Raw genomic sequence first — 15,694 nt, 5'->3', positions numbered from 1 at the left:
CACGAGATAGGATCGAGTCCAAACGGATCCCCAGAGCGGCTAGGCGCGCCAGAAAGAATCTAAGTGTTTAATTAACTGCCCCCTTCACACACACCCCAAAGGAGAAGGAACTCAAATAGGCATCCCCACCTAAATCGTTTGATCAGAGGAAATTGGGTTTCTCTCCCCACACCCCGCAACCCACCCCCTTCACTATTCCTGTCTTTCAGTCCATCAGGATTGTTGGTTTAAAAAAAAAAAAAAAGGCATATAATCGGGGGCGGGGCAGAGGCTCTGAGCGAGCCGCACTTGGGAATCTGAGACGCGCCGGGGTGAACTTCTTTCTCCCTGCGCATAATCCGCCTGCTGCTCTGCCCCACCGGCTGCGCGCGGAGCGGGTCCCAGCTCTGCTAGCCTCCCTGCGCCCGCGCGCGGCCGGAGCCCGGCCGGACCTCGCTTTTGGGGCCGAGCCGGGGAACGCGTGGGCGCGCGCCCAGCGGCCTCGATCCCGCGGCGGCGTCCGCGCTCCGCGTTTTCGCTCGCGCCGGGCCCAGCGGCCGAGGGCGGGGTGCGCGGCGGCGCCGCGGCGCGCGGCTTCGGAGCCCGAGCGCACTCAGCCTGCAGCCCAGCTGCCAGCGCCGCCTCCCGCGGCCGACGCCGCCCGACAGCGCGCCCGGAACATGCCAGCCTCGCGCCGCCTGCGCTGACTTCCCCGAGACGCGCCGCGGCCGGCACGGAGACTTTCTGGGCCCTGGATTGTTCGTGCGCTGCTCATCCTTGCCCACCCCTGACGCCGCAGCCCGCAGTCCCGCAGTCCCGCAGCCCCGCAGCCCCGCAGCCCCGCAGCCCCGCAGCCCCGCAGCCCCGCCGCCCCGCCGCGGCACCGAGGACAGTGCAGCCGAGTTGCGTCTCCCTCGCGCGAGGTGAGTGGCAGCCGGGATCCCGGCGGGTTCCGCAGAGGGGGCTGCGGCGCGGTGGTGGGGGGCGAGCGCCTCAGGGGCAGGGCCGGGCACTTCGCTGGCACCGCCGGGGTCTGTGACAACCAGACTGGGTCGGTGTCGCAGAAGATCAGGGAGAAGGTCATAATCGGTTTGTTGGTATGTAGAGAGGGAAAGCAGAATACTGGCTGCAGCATCGCGAGGGCTTCACAGAGGCTCCCCGCATGGCTCCTGTTTACTGCATCACAACCAACTCTTCCCTTGGTTTTCTCCGGCGTGGAAACCGGTTCTGTGGCCCAAGGGTCGGGGCGATGCGGGGCGCCGGGAGGCGAGGGTGCGTTGGCGTGTTCCCGCCGCTTAGGATCGCCTGTCACCTACTGGCGTCCGGAGGGAGGGTCCCGATTCTCTCCTCTCGCGCTTGGGGAAAGGGCTGGTGGCTTTTTGGCAGGGGCGAATCAACTCCCACCACTCTCCCAACCCCCTGCCCCGCGATGGTGTTCTCTGAATGTAGCACGGACATAGGAAAAAATGGGAGCGTCTTCCTCTCTTGAGGTAGAAAAAGTTGAAGAAACTAGGCATGTTAGTAATTATTAGGAGCAGGACTCAGGATGCAGCAGAAAGCTGTTAAATTTTCATTGCCCTCTAAGAAAAACAAACGGCATCGCCAGTGACTATTGGCAGTGCTGTGTTATTCTTGGGACTTTGGGAAAATTGTTCACAGATTGTCTTCAGGAGGCTGAAGAACGAGGTTGGGGGTTGGGAGAGAGGGAGGACGGCTGGCATCACGCTGAGTTCCAGCTTGCCTAAGGAGGGTTCAGGATCACAAGCCGAACACGTTTGGTTGCTGATTTTTAAAAGGATATCAGCGGCAGAACTGAGGCTATGAACAAGGCGAACACACCACGGGAACCAGCCTAAAGAAAAAAAAAAAAAACCCACCACCACCACCAAAAAACGTGTAAAAATCTGCCTCTCCTGCAGAGTTCACATGCTTTTGTGCTATAAAATGGATGCATGTATATGTGTCTTTTAGGATAAATTTTATGAATGGCAAATCAATGAAATTGTATCTTGTTCATGCATACAGTGTTGTCTACTGCCTGGTTTTAATCAGTACTTCGGAAGGCTGTGCCTGCAGTTGATGTTATATAATTGACGTAGTTCACCATCAGACATTTTTTTAATGTACTTTTGGAGTAGAGGGAACTTCCATCTGTCTTTTCAGACAGGCCCAAGGTGTAGACGGGTGAGGGTTGCTAATGTTTGCCGTAGTCCGGCTCCAGATGTGTGAGCTCAGCTGTTGCCTGTCACTTAGGTGACAACTGGCCCTTTCCCACTAAGCCTTTGCTGTCTCCATTATCCTCAGTGAAGTGTCAGTGTTCACCCGCCTTCTATTATCAGGAGTGGACTCTAGCCCCTTGGGAGCCGGCAGCCTTGTTTGACCGTCCCCAACATTATATCTATTTTCAGACTCTAGAAAGGAAAAAAAAAAAAAAAATCCCATGACAGCAAGATAGATACATTTTGAATTGAGCATCAACTTAATCCAAAGATTCTGCTTTAATCAAGACAGCTCTGTAAGGATGACGCAATATTTGTCAAGCCTTTTCTCTGGAACAATATTTACTCCCACCAGGGGATTTTAAACTTAAACAGCAGCCATTCATCTTGCTGTCTGGTGGAGCCTGGTTCAGTTTGCCTCCAATGTGGTCCTAGCCTTGGTGGCTAGGCTTGGCCTGGGACAGGAATCTGTCATTGTAGCCCAGCTGGAGCCTGAAGAAAGCAAAATACAGCACCTGCTGGTACCAGAGGGTTTCTAAATGCCATCAACTGGTGAGTCAGGAAACACAGAAGGAGATATTACAAGCTCTTCCAGAAATGTTTATACAAAGGATTTAGAGGTTAACAATGCATGTGCTCTACATATTAAAACTGAAGGTGCTACAAATAAATGGATGTTACCCACAGTTAAGGGTTTGCACACTTGCTGATGAACTTGAAAATCTCTAAGTTTAGTAAGTTGTGGCTAACATAGTATGATTCATTCTTATAAATAAGCCTCGGAAGGAAGGAAGGAAAAGAGGGAGGGATGGAGAGAGGGAGGGAAAAAGGAAGGAAAAACTGGATAGTTTATAGAGATAGACATATTGATGCAACTGAATGGGCTTAGTAAATTAATTTTTCCATCTTTAATTTGGTACTAAGTGGCGAGTTATCACTGAGTGAGCCTGTTGGTTCATAGGTTTTAAAATGAAAAGTGATATATTTTACTAAAGTGACAGATTCAATCAGTTCTGCCAGTAACACTAGTGAAGCTTAAAAAGCTTATTATGTTTTTATAATCAAGGTCCATGGAACCACTGTTTGTCCATGGTGGGTGGTGGTGTAATAAGTCAGCTTGAGTCTCTCAAATAAAATCTAATATTAGCTAGGGAGAAATAAAGATCCCCTGTAGGGTTAATAGCTGAACTCTTAACTTTAGAGTCAGATGTAGGTAAAAGTCTAGTTGTTCCTAATATTCTTTCCTATGATAATTCTGAAAAGACCAAAAAAGTTAAATTTTGTAGTTTCTTTGATTACACCTTTTAAAAAGTAGCTGATTTCTCTAAAATATCTTATAATTACTTGAAAGCAAAATACAAAGACTTGAGTATTATGAGTGATTGTCTATAATACTCATGAAAAGGAACAAGAATCTTTACAAACTATTTTCCAGTAATTAAGTAACTCTCTTAATGGCCTATACCTATATTTTGGGTTGTCTAATATTATGGGAAACAATTTTCAGTAAAGATTGTCATTACTTGCATTCTAGTTACTACAGTTAACTTCCTGCTTAAAGTAGTTTATAACGGGCAAATTTTTCCTTTTAAAGAAAGACAGGAAAGCTACATGCAGTGGTGATTGGCTCTATAGCCCCAGCTACTGGGGAGGATCGCTTGAGTCCAGGAGTTCAAGTTGAGCCGAGGCTACATTGTGAGACCCCATCTCTGGGAAAAAAAAAAAAAAAAGTGATTAAAAAAATCAAAATGATTCTCATCTGTGAATAGAAATGTTAAAAATATCACTTGGCTAGGATAGACTCTTCCCCCTTGGAAAAAATAGTTGTCTCTTTCATCTCCCTATTATGTAAAATAATACCAACTGTTTAACCCTTATTAGTGAGAGAATGTTAAGATTGCTTAAATATATGTATAATTATTCCACAATAAAGAGAAGAAGTTAGGAAAGTGAAAGGTTTGTGTTTCTGGGTTGCTTGGTTGGTGGGTTGGTGTTTTAAGGGACAATTACTTCTTTTTCTTCTGGTCACAGAAGAAAGGATTATTGGATTGCACACTAGTATCTTTAGAAGGTTGGTATGAGCAAGCAACTAGAGAGAGGGAAGTATGATAATCTGGGTGTCAAGACCTGCATTGTTGCAGTTCCTCGAAACCTCACGCAGCCTATGGAGCCAGCACTCCAGAACACGTGCCAAGGACCAAGACAGCATTGAGGAATCTGGAGCAGCCCCTAGCCTCTAACTTCCCCATCTGTGGACACACAGAAGTATAGTACCTCATCTGCCCCAGTAACTGGTAACCACACCCCCATTGTTTATGTTCATGCTGAACTGAAGTGGAGGTTAATTACCTATGTGTTGATGAATGAACATTTTGGAGCAGTGGAAAAAGCCGGGCCTAAAATTGTATGGGGAGTCCGAGTAAGCTGCTGTTTCCCTCCTTACCCTCTCTCCTGAAGCAGGGATGGCGAACAAGACAGGCTTTACTGGTTGGAGCACACTGATGTCATGACACTTCTGGCACAGAGATATGACAGAATAATCAGATCACTTTTCTGTATGCCAGAATGACACGATTTTTCCAAGAACCATTCCTGAGCCACTGGTCCACTGGCATTGACTATTTCCAGTTATGGGGGGTAGGGAGGGTGATCAAACCTCTCAGAATGTAATAATTCTTCCTGTCTCTGTTTTATGCACTTGTTTAGACTAAATTCTAAATGCATTTTGGTTATTTTTGAAGGGACCTCTCCAGGAACAAGAACGACTGCCCAACCTGAACCTATTAGACCTTTCCAGCTTCATTCTCCTATAAAGAGAGATTTTACATATAAAATAAAAGTAAAAATGTCAGCCAGGCAGAAGCCAATGTAAACATTTTAAAACGTAGAGCTGCAAACTAGCAAGCAGCTATCATTTGCCTTTACTTAACTCTTCTCCCCTAAGTTTGGTCCTAAGCGAGCCTAAAAGTCAACTGACCAATTCAACAGCAGTTGCATTTTTCTCACTGGTAGATTTGGGGTAAACTCTTGGGAGAGATGCCTTTCATTTCTAGTGGATTACGCTTCAGGAAAAAAAAAAAAAAAAAAAAAAAGTTAGGGCTGTGTTATTTCAGTTGTTCTGGTACTGAAGTCATGGACTTCTTTCTAGGAGTTTTGTCCCAGCTGCTGATTTATAACACCCACCAGCTTCTGCTTTGCGTGTGCTTCTCTCTATGTCCTTTTCTCGTTGGGTCTCTGGAAGAAAGATCTGTCAATAATGCAATGAAAATATTGCCCTGAGATGCAGACCGGTAAGTAGACGCCTCCATGCTGACCACTCTCGCTCAGCTGCCCTTCTTTTATCTGAGGCAGAGATCCCCTGACTGGCAATTATGGTCTTTGACTTTGGTAACAATTCTGTTTGAAATGTTTCCAATTATACACAATATTGGCGGCATGTAGCAGCTGCATGCCAAAAAGCATTTCAAAGTGTGTTCCAAGACTCAGGCTGTGATTGCTTTTAATTTAAATAAAGGCTATTTGGTTTCCTGTGTTGTTTTTTATAACCACCTTTCCCCCCATTTTTGTTGCCTTTAAAAAAAGAAGTCTAATATAAAGTAGCCACCACATCATGTGCTATAATATTGGCCCTAGTTTTCTAGGATAGCCATTTTCTCTGAGCAAGCAGAACAAACTTTTTAATAAAGGAATTTTAAAGAAACATTTATAGCAGTTTGGATTACCCCAAAGAAGTAAAGAGGAAAAGGTTATCTTAGAGCATATTGTAAGTAGCTAATGTTTTCAAGTTTGCCTCTCTCCCTTTTTAGGGACATATCAATATAATTATCTTTTTAGGTTATTGGATATCATTTGGTACACTGTTTTTCAGATTCCTCTATTTTTGTGGGTCTATGAAGAAGTGTTGTAAAAGAACATTTAAAAGGTAGAGAGATCTCAATAAGAATATTCTTAAAACGGGGGATAGAGGGGAATCAGCACATAATTTCACGATTTTATTGGAAGTAAACTCTCCAAATCTGCCTCCTCTGTGGGCTTGAAATCTCTGAACACTGAACCCTTTTTAGAAACCGTTTAAAACTGGTAGTTTAAATATTTTAATAACTACCAGATATGTTTGACTTATTAGATCTGAAAATAAGAAAATATACACACTCAGGACCTGGAGTAAATGGATTGGTAATAGAACTGGGGAGTTCTGTTTCCAGGACAGTTTTGGCCCACCTGAAACATAACACCTAGAGCTAGAGGGTATCCAATAGGTGAGGTGCTAAGATGGTCCTAATTAAGGTGTTTTCACATAGGCTCTTTGAATCCTGGCAAAAACATCCTATCAAATATAGTGCTTTTTGGGGTCAAACAGTAGTTGACTTGCATAAATGCCAACATCTCTTCTGGCATCTTTGGAAATCTTCCATAGTGTAATAAATAGTACTGTATAATCCAAATTTGTAAATGCCATGTTTCATGCAGCCCTTGTAGAGACAACTGAAATTAGCCCATGCTTCTAGGGATGATTGAGATCCTGGAGGTTAGGTGACTGCCTAAATCCAAAGTACTACCAGTAACTAATGCTATTGGAGGCCTTTGATGAAATCTAGGAGAAGGTGTGAGGTTAAACTTAGCATAGTACTGTACTGTGAAGAAGTGCCCACCAAACAATGCTGAGAGTTTTCCCTTAAATCTCCTTTATCCTTGGAAATTGTCTTTCGATTAAGCAAACCTTCTTGGAGGAAATTTGCTCAACTAGAGGTAAAATGAGGTTTATTCAACTAGAGGTAAAATGAGGTTTATGTTATTTTACCAGCTGAACACCCTAGCTTGCCAGACACATCCACCTTACCCAGGCCCATTGCTATAGAGACAAAACCCACAGTAACTGTGGTTGAAATAGAAAGTCTATTAAAACCTTTTTCTATATTGGCCAGCTCTTCTGCCCCAGTTAAAATGCTGCCTTCTGTGTACACACACACACACGAGTTTCAATCTAATAATAGCAAACTGCTTTAAGCCATGTATAGTTTCACCAAGGGCATTTGTACTTCTTTGGTTTCTTTTATTTCACTGATAAGCAAATATTATGGCAATTTTCTGAAGAAACTCATAACTTGTTAACTATAATTGATACTTCCAGCTATCCTATTTACATGCATGAATAATCTAAGTTCCTAATTTGGGATCTGAAAAGGGGCTAGAATTCGGGGGTGTCCAATCTTTGGCTTCCCTGGGCCACATTGGAAGAATTGTCTTGGGCCACACATAAAATATACTAACACTAACAATGGCTGATGAGCTAAATTTAAAAAAAGAAATCACACACACACAGAAGTCTCAGAATGTTTTAAGAAAGTTTACAGATTTGTGTTGGGCCGCATGCAAAGCCATCCTGGGCTGCATGTGGCCCGCGGGCCGTGGGTTGGACCAGCTTGCACTATGTAGTGCGGTATGTTGTTTTGCTTTGAAATATCTCTTTCAAATCATTTAGAGAATGTTAGGTTTTACATAAGAAGACTGCTTAGTGCTCTAATGTTGAAATACGTGTTATAATGTATGTCAAAAAGAGATTACATTTTACATTCTTCTGTGACTATGTAATTAATACGTATGTTCAGTGCTTGAAGTATATGCATGTTACATAATTTTTAGAAAGAGATAAAGTTAGGTCTGAAGTGCATTAGAGAATCACAGATGTTTCTTGTAAGAGAATACATATGCTTCATAGGAATTTTGAACTGCTTTCTGACGCTAAGCTTTGTTCACTGCAAGGATCATATGAATAATTTCATTGAGTTGCCCCAGTTCTTATTTACACAAGCCTTGAGAAAGGAGCTGAAGTGATAAATAACTTGCCCCCCTCACCTAGTTCTGAATTGCTTTAGCCTTTTATGTTTCATGAATGTGAAGGGAGGGAATAAAATATACAGAGAAGATGTTTGTGTTTAAATAACTTAATCATACAAGTTCCCTTTGTGGGCCTTCTATAAGCTTAAACAGCTTGGCAGGCTAATAGCCAAAAACGTGTCCTCAAGTACTGCCAAAAGTGTTAAAAGCAGACCAGGCTTTCTCCATATTGAGGTACTGGGAACATATTTTTTTTAACCTTCTGAATTTTGGGAATAAATCAGAAAATCACTCTTCTTTTTTCTCCTCCCTTTCCTTACCCACGGAAACCAAAATTATTATTCATTGCAGTGCTGAAATGAGAAACTGATAGGAATTATGATGATTGTGTGAGAGTGTTTTAAACTAGCCTGATTTGGCTGTTTAGGCAGGAAGCAACCAGGTTATGATAGTGTATCATGGGTCTTTTTTTGTTACTGTTTATGCTGCCTGTGGACACTGGCTTCTTTGCTTTAGTTCCATAACTCTTTTTTTGAGATGGAGTCTCCCTCTGTCGCCCAGGCTGGAGTGCAGTGGCATGATTTCGGCTCACTGCAACCTCTGCCTCCTGAGTTCAAGAGATTCTCCTGCCTCAGCCTCCCAAGTAGCTGGGATTACAGGCACATGCCACCATGCCTGGCTAATTTTTGTATTTTTAGTGGAGATGGGATTTCACCATGTTGGCCAGGCTGGTCTTGAACTCCTGACCTCAAGTGATCCACCTGTCTCGGCCTCCCAAAGTACTGGGATTTCAGGCGTGAGCCACCTCACCTGGCCTGATTCCATAACTTTTAATGTAATACTTTGTCGATTTATTCTGTTTTTTCTCAAGCAGAGATCCCAAAATAGACAGTAGTGGAGGGATGTGCTATAATAGTACAGAAAAAGCCAGTTTTTTTAAAAACAGTTTTTTGGATTAAAAACCAAAAAGCTCAGACTAGTACAATAACTGTGTGATTTTTGAGCCAGTCTCTCGGCCTCTCTGGGCTTCAGTTTCTTCATATATAAAATGAGGGAATTAGACTAGATCAGTGCATATTAATCAAAGGATTGAATCACACACATCTAAATACAAATACACAGATTTTAATGCAGTAGGTTTTGGGTGCAGTCGCACTTTTAGCTTGAACAAGCTCCTCACGTGATTCCAATGCACACCTGCTGCTGAGCTGTTAAATTAGATGATGTCTAAGGTATCCTTCTCATTCCAAAATTTGTTTCTAATCCTACTAGACTGAATTATCTGCCTGCCTGCTTTTCTTTCCTTTTCCTTTCCCTCCCTTCCTTACTCTGTCTCTCGCTTTCTCCTTCCTTCCTTCCTTCCTTCCTTCCTTCCTTCCTTCCTTCCTTCCTTCCTTTTTTGTTCATTCATTCACTCTTAATGACTGCTTTCATTCCTTAAAAGTCGTCATTGATATTTTGCTGTCAAAATATCACAGATGTCATTTTAACCTGGAAATGAAGGTCTATGTTCTGTGCCTGTGAGTAGATGCTAATCCCAAGGAACCATGTTTGTTCACCATTGCATACCCCATGCCTAACACAGTACCTGGCGCATAGTAGACACTTGACAAATTCAGGGAGCCCAAAAAGTCAAGAAACTTAAAAATACATATACTGTTATGTTTTCAAATAATATGCTCAGTGTATATTTTGTCAACTTCCAAATACCTCTAGTGCAAAGTACCTCCAGATTTAAAACAAACATAATTGTTTATCTGAAAAACAATATAATAAATACATTATTTTCCTTCAGTTTCCAGACTTTAGGCATACTCTATGGTGCATTTATTGTATTTTTCTCCAGGTTAACAACTGATCTCATTGCTTTAAATTTGGAAGTACTACAGTTGGAAACATATCTGGAGGTTGACAGAAAAAGATGTTAAGCATATTATTCAAAAGTATAATTAATATACTGTTGAAAAATAAGTTGATCCTATGTTTCCTCACTTTTTGAGCATCCATATTTATTGAATGAATGAATTCCAATTTTCTGTGTCAGTTTAAGAAATATAATCTGACCAAATCACTGTAAAGGTTTTTAAATGTATCTGGGGCCAGGTGCGGTGACTCACGCCTGTAATCCCAGCACTTTGGGAGGTCGAGGCAGGTGGATCACTTGAGGCCAAGAGTTCGAGACCAGCCTGGCCAACATGGTGAAACCCTGCCTCTACTAAAAAAAAACAAAAAATTAGCTGGACATGGTGGTGGGTACCTGTAATCCCAACTACCTGGGAGGCTGAGGCAGGAGAATCTCTTGAACCCAGGAGGTGGAGGTTGTAGTGAGCCGAGATCGCACCATTGCACTCCAGCCTGGGTGATAAGAGCAAAACCCATCTCAAAAAAAAATGATAATATAAACTCTATCTCAAAAAAATAATAATAAAGAAGACATATGATACTTTACTTGATTCGTTGTTGTTTGTTGCCATTTTGGGGGAGGTTTTATTATTGTTTTGTTTGTTTTTTAATTAAAAGAAGAACTTTATAACTCACCATTCTGAAACCTGGCTAACTATCCAATTTCCTTTGAACTTTTACACTATACCGATGTGGCCAGTGGCAAAATCAGCTAGCTTTAGCACCTTCTTCCTACCGTATGCCCCCTGCCAAATCAAATAATCAGAATGGAAAATTCTACCTGAATTATCTACCTGAGTTGTTTGCACATATAACTGGAAAACTCTCTTTTTAGTTATTATGTGAAGAAATACTGTGAGGCATTTTAGGAAAAATACTTAACTGTATTTTTCAAGTTATTTGAAGTTCAAGGATTATTTGAAATAAATTGAGAGCTGGTTCAGAGTATTGTATAAAGCCTTAATATTTGGAGATTTGACTTTCCTGAAGTTTCACAGAAAATCTCCTTGTTTGTACTGGACTTTATGCTAATGTTAAAAAAAAAAAAAAGACACGTGAAATCACAGCTCACTCTGTCCCTTCAGGTCTCTGCTCAAAGTCGTCTGATGTCAGATAGCCTTCCCTGGTCATCCTGTAAAAAATAGCAGCCTCCCTGCTTTTTCCCAGTCACCATTTAGCACCCCCCAATCCTCTTAAGCTGCTGTACCTTTTTTCATAGCACTGTTAGATATTTATTGTGATAGCTACCTATTCCCTGAAGATGCCTCTGTATAGTTTTGTCTACTGCCATTTTAATGTTGTATATAAAATAAAGATAAGGTCAGGCACAGTGGCTCACGCCTATAATCCCAGCACTTTGGAAGGCCGAGGCGGGCAGATCACCGGAGGTCAGAAGTTCCAGACCAGCCTGGCTAACATAGTGAAACCTTGTTTCTACTAAAAATATAAAAAATTAGCCAGGCTTGGTGGCGCGTGCCTATAATCCCAGCTACTCGGGAGGCTGAGGCAGGAGAATCACTTGAACCTGGGAGGTGGAGGTTGCAGTGAGCCAAGATCATGCCATTGTACTCTATCTTGGTCAACAAGAATGAAACTCTGTCTCAAAATAAATAAATAAATAAATAAAATAAACACAAATAGTAGCCAGTATTCTGTTTTTATCTGAGCTAAAAATTTTTGAGAAAGGAGATAAAGATATTTTGTTTGGAACATTTTTGTGGTTTTTTTCCCCCCAGCTGAAGTGGAGTTTCTCAGCTGTTTACGCTTTTATCTAAATAAAGCCAGAGAAACATGATAGAATAGGAGGAAAGATGCTTATCAAATAACCCTCCTTCCTTTTCCACACCCCCAAGTGATCAAGGAAATGTAATCATCTAGCAAAGGGATGCTGTATTAATAGAAGATTGAATATTTGCAGCAAGGAAGCTGTGTAACTTCCTTCTTCATAATACACCCATGCCACTCTGTAACCTTAAAAAAAAAAATAGAGGTAGAATCTTCAGAGAAGCTTGTGATGTTGCCATGTATGTTAAAACATGGATGAGAGACTGTCTTTCACTCAAAAAATCTCCCAATATAAATTCCAGGGGTGAAAAGCTAATCCTCTAACTGATTTCAACCAGCTTGCTAGGAAACCTAGTTGCTTGAAATTGTTATTTTAATGTCTCAACTTCCAGAGCTAAATTGTCAGTGAGTCAGTTTTCCTATTAAGAAGTTGAGCCAACTTATTTATCCAGAAATTACCATGTTTTAACTTGGGGGTTCTTTATTATAATAAGACTAATACCTCCAAAGTACACAAAATGCTTTCATATTCATCTCATTTATCTTCCTTGCATCTTTATGTGCAGGTCTGACCAAGGTTATCCCAATTTACTGATAAAGAAGCTACCTTTTAGTTCAAGATGCAGCTTCCTGAGGAGCTTTGGTTTGGCAGTTCCTAAATAAAGGAATGTTTGCAGTTAAATTTTTAGAAAGAAAGATAAAAAGAACAATAGAAAAGGAAAGTAAGCAAGCATTTGTAGCTTACCCAAAATTGTTTGATGATGTTTTATTGTTTCATAAATATTGCTGTGCTTATGTGTGTTCTATATTAAATGCTTTTACGTAATTATTGCATCTCCTACTAACTTACATGGCATCTTGGATGAGTCACATAATTTTCTGGCCTTCTTACCCACTCTGTGCCTCAGTTTCCTGAATTGTAAAGTGAGGAGAGGCTGATTGATTTTTTAAGCTCAAAATTTACTTGACTCTAAAAATTTGGAGGCCATAACTTCAGGGGGATAGATAATAAATAACAAATGTGAGCTGGTAATATTATTATTAGTCTCATCATTCTCACTACCTAAATCCCAAATTAGAATTTTTTTAACAGTCTATTTCAAAAGTATTCATATGTGCCAGGTGCAACTTATAGCTTTATATATTATTCAGTGTGGCCAGTTAAAATTCAACAATAGCTATGTTTTAAAGGCATAAGGACCTAAGAGAATATACTCTTCCCCTGATCAAAAGTCTGGTTTGTGGTTTACCTTAGAGTTCAATGTGACAGCTAAAAACAAAATTGCAGTGATATTAGAGAGCAAATTATTAATCTAATGTTGTTACAACAGTGGCATACTTATGTTTATACTAAAAATTACAAATGTGATTATTATATTTATACATGGGAAATGTGGACAATTTTTAAAGTAGTACTCAAATTAGCATGTTCACTTGTTGACGCACAGTGATTAGAACTGTGTTTAAAATGTGCGTGCCCATTGACCAAACAGGGTTTAATTTTGGGAGGCTTAGAGAGGGTTTGCTGGAAAATAAGAATAACCTGACGTTCATTTGAGTTGCATCCCTAACCTAATATTTTCAATAACCCTAATAACTTTCTTATCTTCCAAACTCCTCAGATAAATGCTGGTGTAAATATGCAGTAAGTAGTGAAACTCTTCCTATATTAATCTTTGATAACACATGTTGGCATATGTCCCCATACCTACTGGCCTGGATGTTCCTTTTAGTAGCATTGTAATTAATTAAATCACTCACTTTTCAGCAAATTCTTAGAACCTTAGGTCTTGTTCACGTTCTACTTAGACTGCACCCAAAGTTATAAGTGGCCCACCGGGAAGCATTATACTATCTGTATTACATCTGAGATTAAGCTTTTGAATTGTTCAGATGAACACAGCAGTGAGCCATGGTGTGTCTCCCAGAAGATTCTTCAGTGACTATGAAGTGCTGTACCAATAGGAAGAACTAATAAATGTGACATTAATAATCACCAGTTTGAATCTGGGTCACTTCAGCCATGACTCAAAGATCAGACGCTATCAGATGGTAATGACTGTGTGAAAATTCTGCAGGAAGGCATTTCATTTCTTAATGACACCTTTGTGGGCCTTCTCAGCAGACTGTTAGAGGGCAGAACAGAAATAAAATCGAATATGCCCCTTGGTCTGGAGGCCAGCACTCCAGGGTAGAGTTGGCACACTTCTGCAGAGATGCTTTAGGAGCAGTTCACAGTGTTTTGTGTTGTTCTCTCTCCTTAAATGGATCTGCAGAACCTTTCACCTCTTGCCTCTTTTCCTAACCATTTATTCACTTCAAAGTGATGGGAGCTGTTTTGCATATTCTCTGCCTTGTTTTCTCTTCTCTGAAAAGTAAGGAGAAATTGCACTTACAAACGCATGTTAACCATTTAATGTTAAGCTTTCCCATTTTTATTTCAATTTGGTGGCATGGTTTTCCTTTCAACACACCTTTATTGAGTGCCTGTGGTTTGCCAGGCATTATGGTAGGTTCTGGGAATACAAACATTACATAGGAGTGGTTCAGTTTTTCAAGAGCGCAGTGTTTTGTAAGGGAGGAAGGCATGTAAGCACTTACTGGCAATACATTGTTGTAAAGGCAGGAATAGAGAAATGTACTGGATATAGCAGTAGCACAGAGGCAAAGCCTGAAGTTATTTTTTCTGTGTGGACTATTAAAGGAGGCTTCAAAGAGGAAGAGATGATTGAGTTAGGTCTTAATGACTAAATAGGAGTTTGGCCAAGCCAGTATCAGAATAGCAGAATGGGCCAGTTTAGGCAGAAGGAAAAGTATATACAAAGGCAGGAAACATTAGACAAGCATGATGCTTTGTGAATTTTAAGGTTTTTCTTGTTTTTGTTTTTGTTTTTTTGAGACAGAGTCTCGCTCTGTCGCCCACGCTGGAGTACAGTGGCACAGTCTCGGTTCACTGCAACCTCTGTCCCCCAGGTTTAAGCTATTCTCCTGCCTCAGCCTCCTGAGTAGCTGGGATTACAGGTGCCCGCCACCATGTCCAGCTAATTTTTGTAATTTTAGTAGATACGGGGTTTTACCACATTAGTTAGGCTGGTCCTCAGGTGATCTGCCCACCTCGGCCTCCCAAAGTGCTGGGATTACAGGCGTGAGCCACCGCACCCGGCCCAAATTGCAAGTTTTTCTATTTGGCTGTAAGATGAACTGTACTGTTAGGGACTGATTGCCACCTTTGTAAATCAGTTTAAATCAGAAATAAGATATGAATTTTGACAACTTTTATTGTAATCCTGTCTTTTCTGTGGCTGGCCTTAAGGTTCTAAGTAACAACTCCCTGTGTTCCTTCTTAAATATGGCATTTACCTGGCCAGCCTACCAGCTGTTTATACTTGTGTCTTTTCATCGTTATGTTGTTACAATCTGTACTTATTTACTCTTTAGTTTCACTGCCAGGTTTGAATTTCAGCCTTAAGTGTTTAGACAACATTATGTAATGAATGTTATACTTTTATGACATTTGCTTTAGTACTGTAAGAGCTTTCCATGAAAGCTAATAGTTGAAAAAGAAGCCCGAATGTCACCAAGTGGCCTCCAGATGTGTTTTATTGTGTTGGTATCTGTTTTGTTTTCATATAACCTTTTTTTAATCTAAAAAAAAAAAAAAAAAAAAAAACTTTACCAAGCAGAAATAGCAGACAATAGTCTCATAGGAGATGAACTATTTTCTTCATTTCCTGATTGTTATGTTTTGAACTCGTGCTTAAAAAAATAGCAACAACAAAAACCTATTTTTCCATAGAAGAAAGCCTCCACAACAGTATAAATACTGTACTTTTAAAAGCAAATCATGTTTGTTTGTTTTTTGAAGGTAAACTCACTTCTTAGGTTGAAAGGTTCTGCTTTCTTAGGTTGGAAGGGTCTGTTTTAATATGTTATTCTTCAATGTGGTAATATTAAAATTGTGATTTAACATC

At 41.0% G+C, this 15,694-nt stretch overlaps 1 protein-coding gene across 5 annotated transcripts in view; it reads left to right on the top strand.

The window, feature by feature from the left end:
• The first annotated feature begins 588 nt into the window (after window positions 1-588).
• Window positions 589-15,694, top strand: part of PRICKLE1 (prickle planar cell polarity protein 1) — a 126,628-nt gene continuing 111,522 nt past the window's right edge. For all 5 annotated transcript variants that reach the window (XM_045366477.2, XM_074006614.1, XM_005570601.4 and 2 more), the window contains exon 1: window positions 589-902. The gene's annotated coding sequence lies outside the window, so the exon portion shown is untranslated. The remainder of the gene's footprint in view (window positions 903-15,694) is intronic.

This window comes from Macaca fascicularis, chromosome 11 (assembly GCF_037993035.2).
Source record: "Macaca fascicularis isolate 582-1 chromosome 11, T2T-MFA8v1.1".
NCBI classification, from domain to species: Eukaryota; Metazoa; Chordata; class Mammalia; order Primates; family Cercopithecidae; genus Macaca; species Macaca fascicularis.
Note: the sequence above shows the minus strand (reverse complement) of the source record. Positions and strands in the feature narration are given on the sequence as shown.